This window comes from Crinia signifera, chromosome 5 (assembly GCF_055691185.1).
Source record: "Crinia signifera chromosome 5, ASM5569118v1, whole genome shotgun sequence".
NCBI lineage: Eukaryota > Metazoa > Chordata > Amphibia > Anura > Myobatrachidae > Crinia > Crinia signifera.
The window spans coordinates 130,055,306-130,065,654 of NC_139221.1; positions in this window are offsets into that span (position 1 = coordinate 130,055,306).

Below are 10,349 nucleotides of genomic sequence, written 5' to 3' on the forward strand. Positions count from 1 at the left end.
GGTGATGGAGGATGCCTACATACGGGGTGTCTGGGAGAGGGGGGTGATGGAGGCTGGCTACATGAGGGCATTCTGGTGGGGTTGGAGGCTGGCTACATTAGGGCATTCTGGTGGGGTTGGAGGTTGCCTATATGAGAGCATTCTAGTGGGGTTGGAGGCTGACTACATAAATGCATGAACGCACACAGCGTTGCACATACCACTTACCTGTCTGCTTTTCCTCTCCACTTGTATGGCTCTGCTGAGGTGAGGGGTGAGAACAGCCTTATCACAGTCACAAGTTCAAATAAACACTGTAGAAGAAGGAATAGGTGGGTTAGAACAATGCAGTGCACATAAATGGCTAAGTAATGACATATTTTAATGGCAATCTTAGTAGCATAAAGGGCATTATTTTTAACTCAGGTACCATCTGGGGGGGACTAATATATGGAAAATTACGGCAGAGCAACCCTCTGGGCAGGAAGATTAACAGAAAGACATATAGGGAGGTGCAGCTAGTTACCCGAGAACATTAAACTGCTGTCTTCCTGCTCAATCCGACTGGTACGACCATTAACAATTTCTGTACACTTCTGAGGCTGTAAGAAAAATTTGGAATTAAGAGAGCCACTGTACAGCGTGCAAACGTAGTGACCGCCACAAAGTAAGCTGACAAGAGGTGGGATTGCAAATGGCATTCTGGGGGGGCAGGAGGTTGGAGGATGGCTGCATGAGGACATTCTGTGAGGGGTGGGGTGGTTGAGGCTGGCTACATGAGGGCATTCTTGGGTGGGATGGAGGCTACCTACATGAGGGCATTCTGGTAGGGAAAGGGGTTTGCAGGCTGGCTACATGAGGGCATTCTAAGGGAGTTGGAGGCTGGCTACATAAGCGCAGTATGCAGTGGTGGGGGTTGGAGGATGGCCACATGAGGGCATTCTAAGGAGGCTGACTACATAAGAGCAGTATGCAGTGGTGGGGGTTGGAGGCTGGCCACATGAGGGCATTCTAAGGGGATTGGAGGCTGACTACATGAGGGCATGCTGGGTGGGGGTTGGAGGCTGCCTACCTGAGGGCATTCTAAGTGGATTGGAGTCTGACATGAGGGCATGCTGGGTGGCTGGCTGAATGAGAGCGGTCTGTGGGGGGGGGGGGTGGCGTTTGACTACATGACGACTGTCTGTGGGGTATGGAGGCTAACTACATGAGGGCATTCTACGGGGAGGGGGGTTGGAGGCTGACAACATGAGCAGTCTGGGGAGGGTATGGAGGATGCCTACATACAGAGTGTCTGGGAGAGGGGGGTGATGGAGGATGCCTACATACGTGGTGTCTGGGAGAGGGGGGTGATGGAGGATGCCTACATACGGGGTGTCTGGGAGAGGGGGGTGATGGAGGCTGGCTACATGAGGGCATTCTGGTGGGGTTGGAGGCTGGCTACATGAGGGCATTCTGGTGGGGTTGGAGGCTGCCTACATGAGCATTCTAGTGGGGTTGGAGACTGGCTACATAAATGCATGAACGCACACAGCGTTGCACATACCACTTACCTGTGTACTTTTCCTCTCCACTTGTATGGCTCTGCTGAGGTGAGGCGTGAGAACAGCCTTATCACAGTCACAAGTTCAAATAAACACTGTAGAAGAAGGAATAGGTGGGTTAGAACAATTCAGTGCACATAAATGGCTAAGTAATGACATATTTTAATGGCAATCTTAGTAGCATAAAGGGCATTATTTTTAACTCAGGTACCATCTGGGGGGGACTAATATATGGAAAATTACGGCAGAGCAACCCTCTGGGCAGGAAGATTAACAGAAAGACATATAGGGAGGTGCAGCTAGTTATCCGAGAACATTATACTGCTGTCTTCCTGCTCAATCCAACTGGTACGACCATTAACAATTTCTGTACACTTCTGAGGCTGTAAGAAAAATTTGGAATTAAGAGAGCCACTGTACAGCGTGCAAACGTAGTGACCGCCACAAAGTAAGCTGACAAGAGGTGGGAATGCAAATGGCATTCTGGGGGGGCAGGAGGTTGGAGGCTGGCTGCATGAGGACATTCTGTGAGAGGTGGGGTGGTGGAGGCTGGCTACATGAGGGCATTCTTGGGTGGGATGGAGGCTACCTACATGAGGGCATTCTGGTAGGGAAAGGGGTTTGCAGGCTGGCTACATGAGGGCATTCTAAGGGAGTTGGAGGCTGGCTACATAAGAGCAGTATGCAGTGGTGGGGGTTGGAGGATGGCCACATGAGGGCATTCTAAGGAGGCTGACTACATAAGAGCAGTATGCAGTGGTAGGGGTTGGAGGCTGGCCACATGAGGGCATTCTAAGTGGATTGGAGTCTGACATGAGGGCATGCTGGGTGGAGGTTGGTGGCTGGCTGAATGAGAGCAGTCTGTGGGGGGGGGGGGGGGGATGGTGGCGGCTGACTTCATGACGACTGTTTGTGGGGTATGGAGGCTAACTACATGAGGGCATTCTGCGGGGAGGGGGGTTGGAGGCTGACAACATGACCAGTCTGGGGAGGGTATGGAGGATGCCTACATACAGAGTGTGTCTGGGAGGGGGGTGATGGAGGATGCCTACATACGGGGTGTCTGGGAGAGGGGGGTGATTGAGGCTGGCTACATGAGGGCATTCTGGTGGGGTTGGAGGCTGCCTACATGAGTGCATTCTGGTGATGTTGGACGCTGGCTACATGAGGGCATTCTGGTGGGGTTGGAGGCTGCCTACATGAGAGCATTCTAGTGGGGTTGAAGGCTGGCTACATGAGTGCATGAACGCACACAGCGTTGCACATACCACTTACCTGTGTACTTTTCCTCTCCACTTGTATGGCTCTGCTGAGGTGAGGCGTGAGAACAGCCTTATCACAGTCACAAGTTCAAATAAACACTGTAGAAGAAGGAATAGGTGGGTTAGAACAATTCAGTGCACATAAATGGCTAAGTAATGACATATTTTAATGGCAATCTTAGTAGCATAAAGGGCATTATTTTTAACTCAGGTACCATCTGGGAAGGCCTAATATATTGAAAATTACGGCAGAGCAACCCTCTGGGCAGGAAGATTAACAGAAAGACATATAGGGAGGTGCAGCTAGTTACCCGAGAACATTAAACTGCTGTCTTCCTGCTCAATCCGACTGGTACGACCATTAACAATTTCTGTACACTTCTGAGGCTGTAAGAAAAATTTGGAATTAAGAGAGCCACTGTACAGCGTGCAAACGTAGTGACCGCCACAAAGTAAGCTGACAAGAGGTGGGATTGCAAATGGCATTCTGGGGGGGCAGGAGGTTGGAGGATGGCTGCATGAGGACATTCTGTGAGGGGTGGGGTGGTTGAGGCTGGCTACATGAGGGCATTCTTGGGTGGGATGGAGGCTACCTACATGAGGGCATTCTGGTAGGGAAAGGGGTTTGCAGGCTGGCTACATGAGGGCATTCTAAGGGAGTTGGAGGCTGGCTACATAAGCTCAGTATGCAGTGGTGGGGGTTGGAGGATGGCCACATGAGGGCATTCTAAGGAGGCTGACTACATAAGAGCAGTATGCAGTGGTGGGGGTTGGAGGCTGGCCACATGAGGGCATTCTAAGGGGATTGGAGGCTGACTACATGAGGGCATGCTGGGTGGGGGTTGGAGGCTGCCTACCTGAGGGCATTCTAAGTGGATTGGAGTCTGACATGAGGGCATGCTGGGTGGCTGGCTGAATGAGAGCGGTCTGTGGGGGGGGGGTGGCGTTTGACTACATGACGACTGTCTGTGGGGTATGGAGGCTAACTACATGAGGGCATTCTACGGGGAGGGGGGTTGGAGGCTGACAACATGAGCAGTCTGGGGAGGGTATGGAGGATGCCTACATACAGAGTGTCTGGGAGAGGGGGGTGATGGAGGATGCCTACATACGTGGTGTCTGGGAGAGGGGGGTGATGGAGGATGCCTACATACGGGGTGTCTGGGAGAGGGGGGTGATGGAGGCTGGCTACATGAGGGCATTCTGGTGGGGTTGGAGGCTGGCTACATGAGGGCATTCTGGTGGGGTTGGAGGCTGCCTACATGAGCATTCTAGTGGGGTTGGAGACTGGCTACATAAATGCATGAACGCACACAGCGTTGCACATACCACTTACCTGTGTACTTTTCCTCTCCACTTGTATGGCTCTGCTGAGGTGAGGCGTGAGAACAGCCTTATCACAGTCACAAGTTCAAATAAACACTGTAGAAGAAGGAATAGGTGGGTTAGAACAATTCAGTGCACATAAATGGCTAAGTAATGACATATTTTAATGGCAATCTTAGTAGCATAAAGGGCATTATTTTTAACTCAGGTACCATCTGGGGGGGACTAATATATGGAAAATTACGGCAGAGCAACCCTCTGGGCAGGAAGATTAACAGAAAGACATATAGGGAGGTGCAGCTAGTTATCCGAGAACATTATACTGCTGTCTTCCTGCTCAATCCAACTGGTACGACCATTAACAATTTCTGTACACTTCTGAGGCTGTAAGAAAAATTTGGAATTAAGAGAGCCACTGTACAGCGTGCAAACGTAGTGACCGCCACAAAGTAAGCTGACAAGAGGTGGGAATGCAAATGGCATTCTGGGGGGGCAGGAGGTTGGAGGCTGGCTGCATGAGGACATTCTGTGAGAGGTGGGGTGGTGGAGGCTGGCTACATGAGGGCATTCTTGGGTGGGATGGAGGCTACCTACATGAGGGCATTCTGGTAGGGAAAGGGGTTTGCAGGCTGGCTACATGAGGGCATTCTAAGGGAGTTGGAGGCTGGCTACATAAGAGCAGTATGCAGTGGTGGGGGTTGGAGGATGGCCACATGAGGGCATTCTAAGGAGGCTGACTACATAAGAGCAGTATGCAGTGGTAGGGGTTGGAGGCTGGCCACATGAGGGCATTCTAAGTGGATTGGAGTCTGACATGAGGGCATGCTGGGTGGAGGTTGGTGGCTGGCTGAATGAGAGCAGTCTGTGGGGGGGGGGGGGGGATGGTGGCGGCTGACTTCATGACGACTGTTTGTGGGGTATGGAGGCTAACTACATGAGGGCATTCTGCGGGGAGGGGGGTTGGAGGCTGACAACATGACCAGTCTGGGGAGGGTATGGAGGATGCCTACATACAGAGTGTGTCTGGGAGGGGGGTGATGGAGGATGCCTACATACGGGGTGTCTGGGAGAGGGGGGTGATTGAGGCTGGCTACATGAGGGCATTCTGGTGGGGTTGGAGGCTGCCTACATGAGTGCATTCTGGTGATGTTGGACGCTGGCTACATGAGGGCATTCTGGTGGGGTTGGAGGCTGCCTACATGAGAGCATTCTAGTGGGGTTGAAGGCTGGCTACATGAGTGCATGAACGCACACAGCGTTGCACATACCACTTACCTGTGTACTTTTCCTCTCCACTTGTATGGCTCTGCTGAGGTGAGGCGTGAGAACAGCCTTATCACAGTCACAAGTTCAAATAAACACTGTAGAAGAAGGAATAGGTGGGTTAGAACAATTCAGTGCACATAAATGGCTAAGTAATGACATATTTTAATGGCAATCTTAGTAGCATAAAGGGCATTATTTTTAACTCAGGTACCATCTGGGAAGGCCTAATATATTGAAAATTACGGCAGAGCAACCCTCTGGGCAGGAAGATTAACAGAAAGACATATAGGGAGGTGCAGCTAGTTACCCGAGAACATTAAACTGCTGTCTTCCTGCTCAATCCGACTGGTACGACCATTAACAATTTCTGTACACTTCTGAGGCTGTAAGAAAAATTTGGAATTAAGAGAGCCACTGTACAGCGTGCAAACGTAGTGACCGCCACAAAGTAAGCTGACAAGAGGTGGGATTGCAAATGGCATTCTGGGGGGGCAGGAGGTTGGAGGATGGCTGCATGAGGACATTCTGTGAGGGGTGGGGTGGTTGAGGCTGGCTACATGAGGGCATTCTTGGGTGGGATGGAGGCTACCTACATGAGGGCATTCTGGTAGGGAAAGGGGTTTGCAGGCTGGCTACATGAGGGCATTCTAAGGGAGTTGGAGGCTGGCTACATAAGCGCAGTATGCAGTGGTGGGGGTTGGAGGATGGCCACATGAGGGCATTCTAAGGAGGCTGACTACATAAGAGCAGTATGCAGTGGTGGGGGTTGGAGGCTGGCCACATGAGGGCATTCTAAGGGGATTGGAGGCTGACTACATGAGGGCATGCTGGGTGGGGGTTGGAGGCTGCCTACCTGAGGGCATTCTAAGTGGATTGGAGTCTGACATGAGGGCATGCTGGGTGGCTGGCTGAATGAGAGCGGTCTGTGGGGGGGGGGGTGGCGTTTGACTACATGACGACTGTCTGTGGGGTATGGAGGCTAACTACATGAGGGCATTCTACGGGGAGGGGGGTTGGAGGCTGACAACATGAGCAGTCTGGGGAGGGTATGGAGGATGCCTACATACAGAGTGTCTGGGAGAGGGGGGTGATGGAGGATGCCTACATACGTGGTGTCTGGGAGAGGGGGGTGATGGAGGATGCCTACATACGGGGTGTCTGGGAGAGGGGGGTGATGGAGGCTGGCTACATGAGGGCATTCTGGTGGGGTTGGAGGCTGGCTACATGAGGGCATTCTGGTGGGGTTGGAGGCTGCCTACATGAGCATTCTAGTGGGGTTGAAGACTGGCTACATAAATGCATGAACGCACACAGCGTTGCACATACCACTTACCTGTGTACTTTTCCTCTCCACTTGTATGGCTCTGCTGAGGTGAGGCGTGAGAACAGCCTTATCACAGTCACAAGTTCAAATAAACACTGTAGAAGAAGGAATAGGTGGGTTAGAACAATTCAGTGCACATAAATGGCTAAGTAATGACATATTTTAATGGCAATCTTAGTAGCATAAAGGGCATTATTTTTAACTCAGGTACCATCTGGGGGGGACTAATATATGGAAAATTACGGCAGAGCAACCCTCTGGGCAGGAAGATTAACAGAAAGACATATAGGGAGGTGCAGCTAGTTATCCGAGAACATTATACTGCTGTCTTCCTGCTCAATCCAACTGGTACGACCATTAACAATTTCTGTACACTTCTGAGGCTGTAAGAAAAATTTGGAATTAAGAGAGCCACTGTACAGCGTGCAAACGTAGTGACCGCCACAAAGTAAGCTGACAAGAGGTGGGAATGCAAATGGCATTCTGGGGGGGCAGGAGGTTGGAGGCTGGCTGCATGAGGACATTCTGTGAGAGGTGGGGTGGTGGAGGCTGGCTACATGAGGGCATTCTTGGGTGGGATGGAGGCTACCTACATGAGGGCATTCTGGTAGGGAAAGGGGTTTGCAGGCTGGCTACATGAGGGCATTCTAAGGGAGTTGGAGGCTGGCTACATAAGAGCAGTATGCAGTGGTGGGGGTTGGAGGATGGCCACATGAGGGCATTCTAAGGAGGCTGACTACATAAGAGCAGTATGCAGTGGTAGGGGTTGGAGGCTGGCCACATGAGGGCATTCTAAGTGGATTGGAGTCTGACATGAGGGCATGCTGGGTGGAGGTTGGTGGCTGGCTGAATGAGAGCAGTCTGTGGGGGGGGGGGGGGATGGTGGCGGCTGACTTCATGACGACTGTTTGTGGGGTATGGAGGCTAACTACATGAGGGCATTCTGCGGGGAGGGGGGTTGGAGGCTGACAACATGACCAGTCTGGGGAGGGTATGGAGGATGCCTACATACAGAGTGTGTCTGGGAGGGGGGTGATGGAGGATGCCTACATACAGGGTGTCTGGGAGAGGGGGGTGATTGAGGCTGGCTACATGAGGGCATTCTGGTGGGGTTGGAGGCTGCCTACATGAGTGCATTCTGGTGATGTTGGACGCTGGCTACATGAGGGCATTCTGGTGGGGTTGGAGGCTGCCTACATGAGAGCATTCTAGTGGGGTTGAAGGCTGGCTACATGAGTGCATGAACGCACACAGCGTTGCACATACCACTTACCTGTGTACTTTTCCTCTCCACTTGTATGGCTCTGCTGAGGTGAGGCGTGAGAACAGCCTTATCACAGTCACAAGTTCAAATAAACACTGTAGAAGAAGGAATAGGTGGGTTAGAACAATTCAGTGCACATAAATGGCTAAGTAATGACATATTTTAATGGCAATCTTAGTAGCATAAAGGGCATTATTTTTAACTCAGGTACCATCTGGGAAGGCCTAATATATTGAAAATTACGGCAGAGCAACCCTCTGGGCAGGAAGATTAACAGAAAGACATATAGGGAGGTGCAGCTAGTTACCCGAGAACATTAAACTGCTGTCTTCCTGCTCAATCCGACTGGTATGACCATTAACAATTTCTGTACACTTCTGAGGCTGTAAGAAAAATTTGGAATTGAGAGCCACTGTACAGCGTGAAAACGAAGTGACCGCCACAAAGTAAGCTGACAAGAGGTGGGAATGCAAATGGCATTCTGGGGGGGCAGGAGGTTGGAGGATGGCTGCATGAGGACATTCTGTGAGGGGTGGGGTGGTGGAGGCTGGCTACATGAGGGCATTCTTGGGTGGGATGGAGGCTACCTACATGAGGGCATTCTGGTAGGGAAAGGGGTTTGCAGGCTGGCTACATGAGGGCATTCTAAGGGAGTTGGAGGCTGGCTACATAAGAGCACTATGCAGTGGTGGGGGTTGGAGGATGGCCACATGGGGGCATTCTAAGGAGGGCATTCATTCAATGGGCATCATACACAGGGCAGCGGCATATACCTGTGGGCATTATACACACGGGCAGCGGCATATACATGTGGGCATCATACACACATGCAGCGGCATATACATGTCGGCATTATACACACGGGCAGCGGCATATACATGTGGACATTATACACAGGGCAGCGGCATATACATGTGGGCATTATACACACTGGCAGCGGCATATACATGTGGGCATTATACACACTGGCAGCGGCATATACATGTGGGCATTATACACACTGGCAGCGGCATATACATGTGGGCATTATACACACTGGCAGCAGCATATACATGTGGGCATTATACACACTGGCAGCGGCAAATACATGTGGGCATTATACACACTGGCAGCGGCATATACATGTGGGCATTATACACACTGGCAGCGGCATATACATGTGGGCATTATACACACGGGCAGCGGCATATACATGTGGGCATTATACACACGGGCAGCAGCATATACATGCGGGCATTATACACACGGGCAGCGGCATATACATGCAGGCATTATACACACGGGCAGCGGCATATACATGCGGGCATTATACACACGGGCAGCGGCATATACATGCGGGCATTATACACACGGGCAGCGGCATATACATGCGGGCATTATACACACGGGCAGCGGCATATACACGTGGGCATTATACACAGGGCTGGCATATACATGTGGGCATTATACACAGGGCTGGCATATACATGTGGGCATTATACACAGGGCTGGCATATACATGTGGGCATTATACACTGGAGGGAGCATTTCATAGGAGATAACATAATAAATCTCAATGACAGCCTACAATATAAAGGCAAAAGTTAAAACATACATCAAGTTCAAGTCAGCGGGTGGTGCCGACATTTACTATGTTGACATATCCAGCTGAAAATAAGACTAACAAAAGCATCTGGCCTTGTCAATAAATGTGAAACACCCGGCGGTGCCCATTGTTAACATCTAAACAGCATAAGGTGCATTATGGTTACCACACGGAAATACTGTCTGCACCTAATCACAACCATGGCAAACAACACACAGCGGTGACACATTGAACGACACACGGCGGTGACACAGAGGAAGCTGTCAGGTCAACACACGGCGGGGTCGACAGTGCTTACAATTGCAGGCATCATGAGTCAAACAGTGCTGCCAATCCTAGATGACAACTAGGTACTCAGCCGTACCACTTGAGGCAATCAATAAGACAATATCCCAATTCCCCCACACACAGGCAACGGTAACCCACGCTGTGTGAGGTACTTACCCACGCAGCGCCGCTCCTGCGCCCACTTCTCTCCTCAGCAAACCTTGCTCTGTCTGCACGACCTCCTCTGCGCCCCTTATTATCAAGTCCTATTGGGCGGGAAAACTTTACCGCTCCTGTCACGAGCGCACAACGTATTGCAGCGGAGCAGGGGGGTGACCCCTAAGGTGGGAAGGGGGGGGGGGGGGGGAGGGACTGAGGTAATGCGACACAGCAATCACCCAAAAAATTGCCCACATGTATATGTGGATTCGATTAGGTCGCGCCCACCCTCTCCCCCCTTCAGTGTCACACTGGTGCTGCTGCGCTGTGCGCGCCCAAACAATGTGCCTCCCTCCGTCCCCTGGGGTGGCAA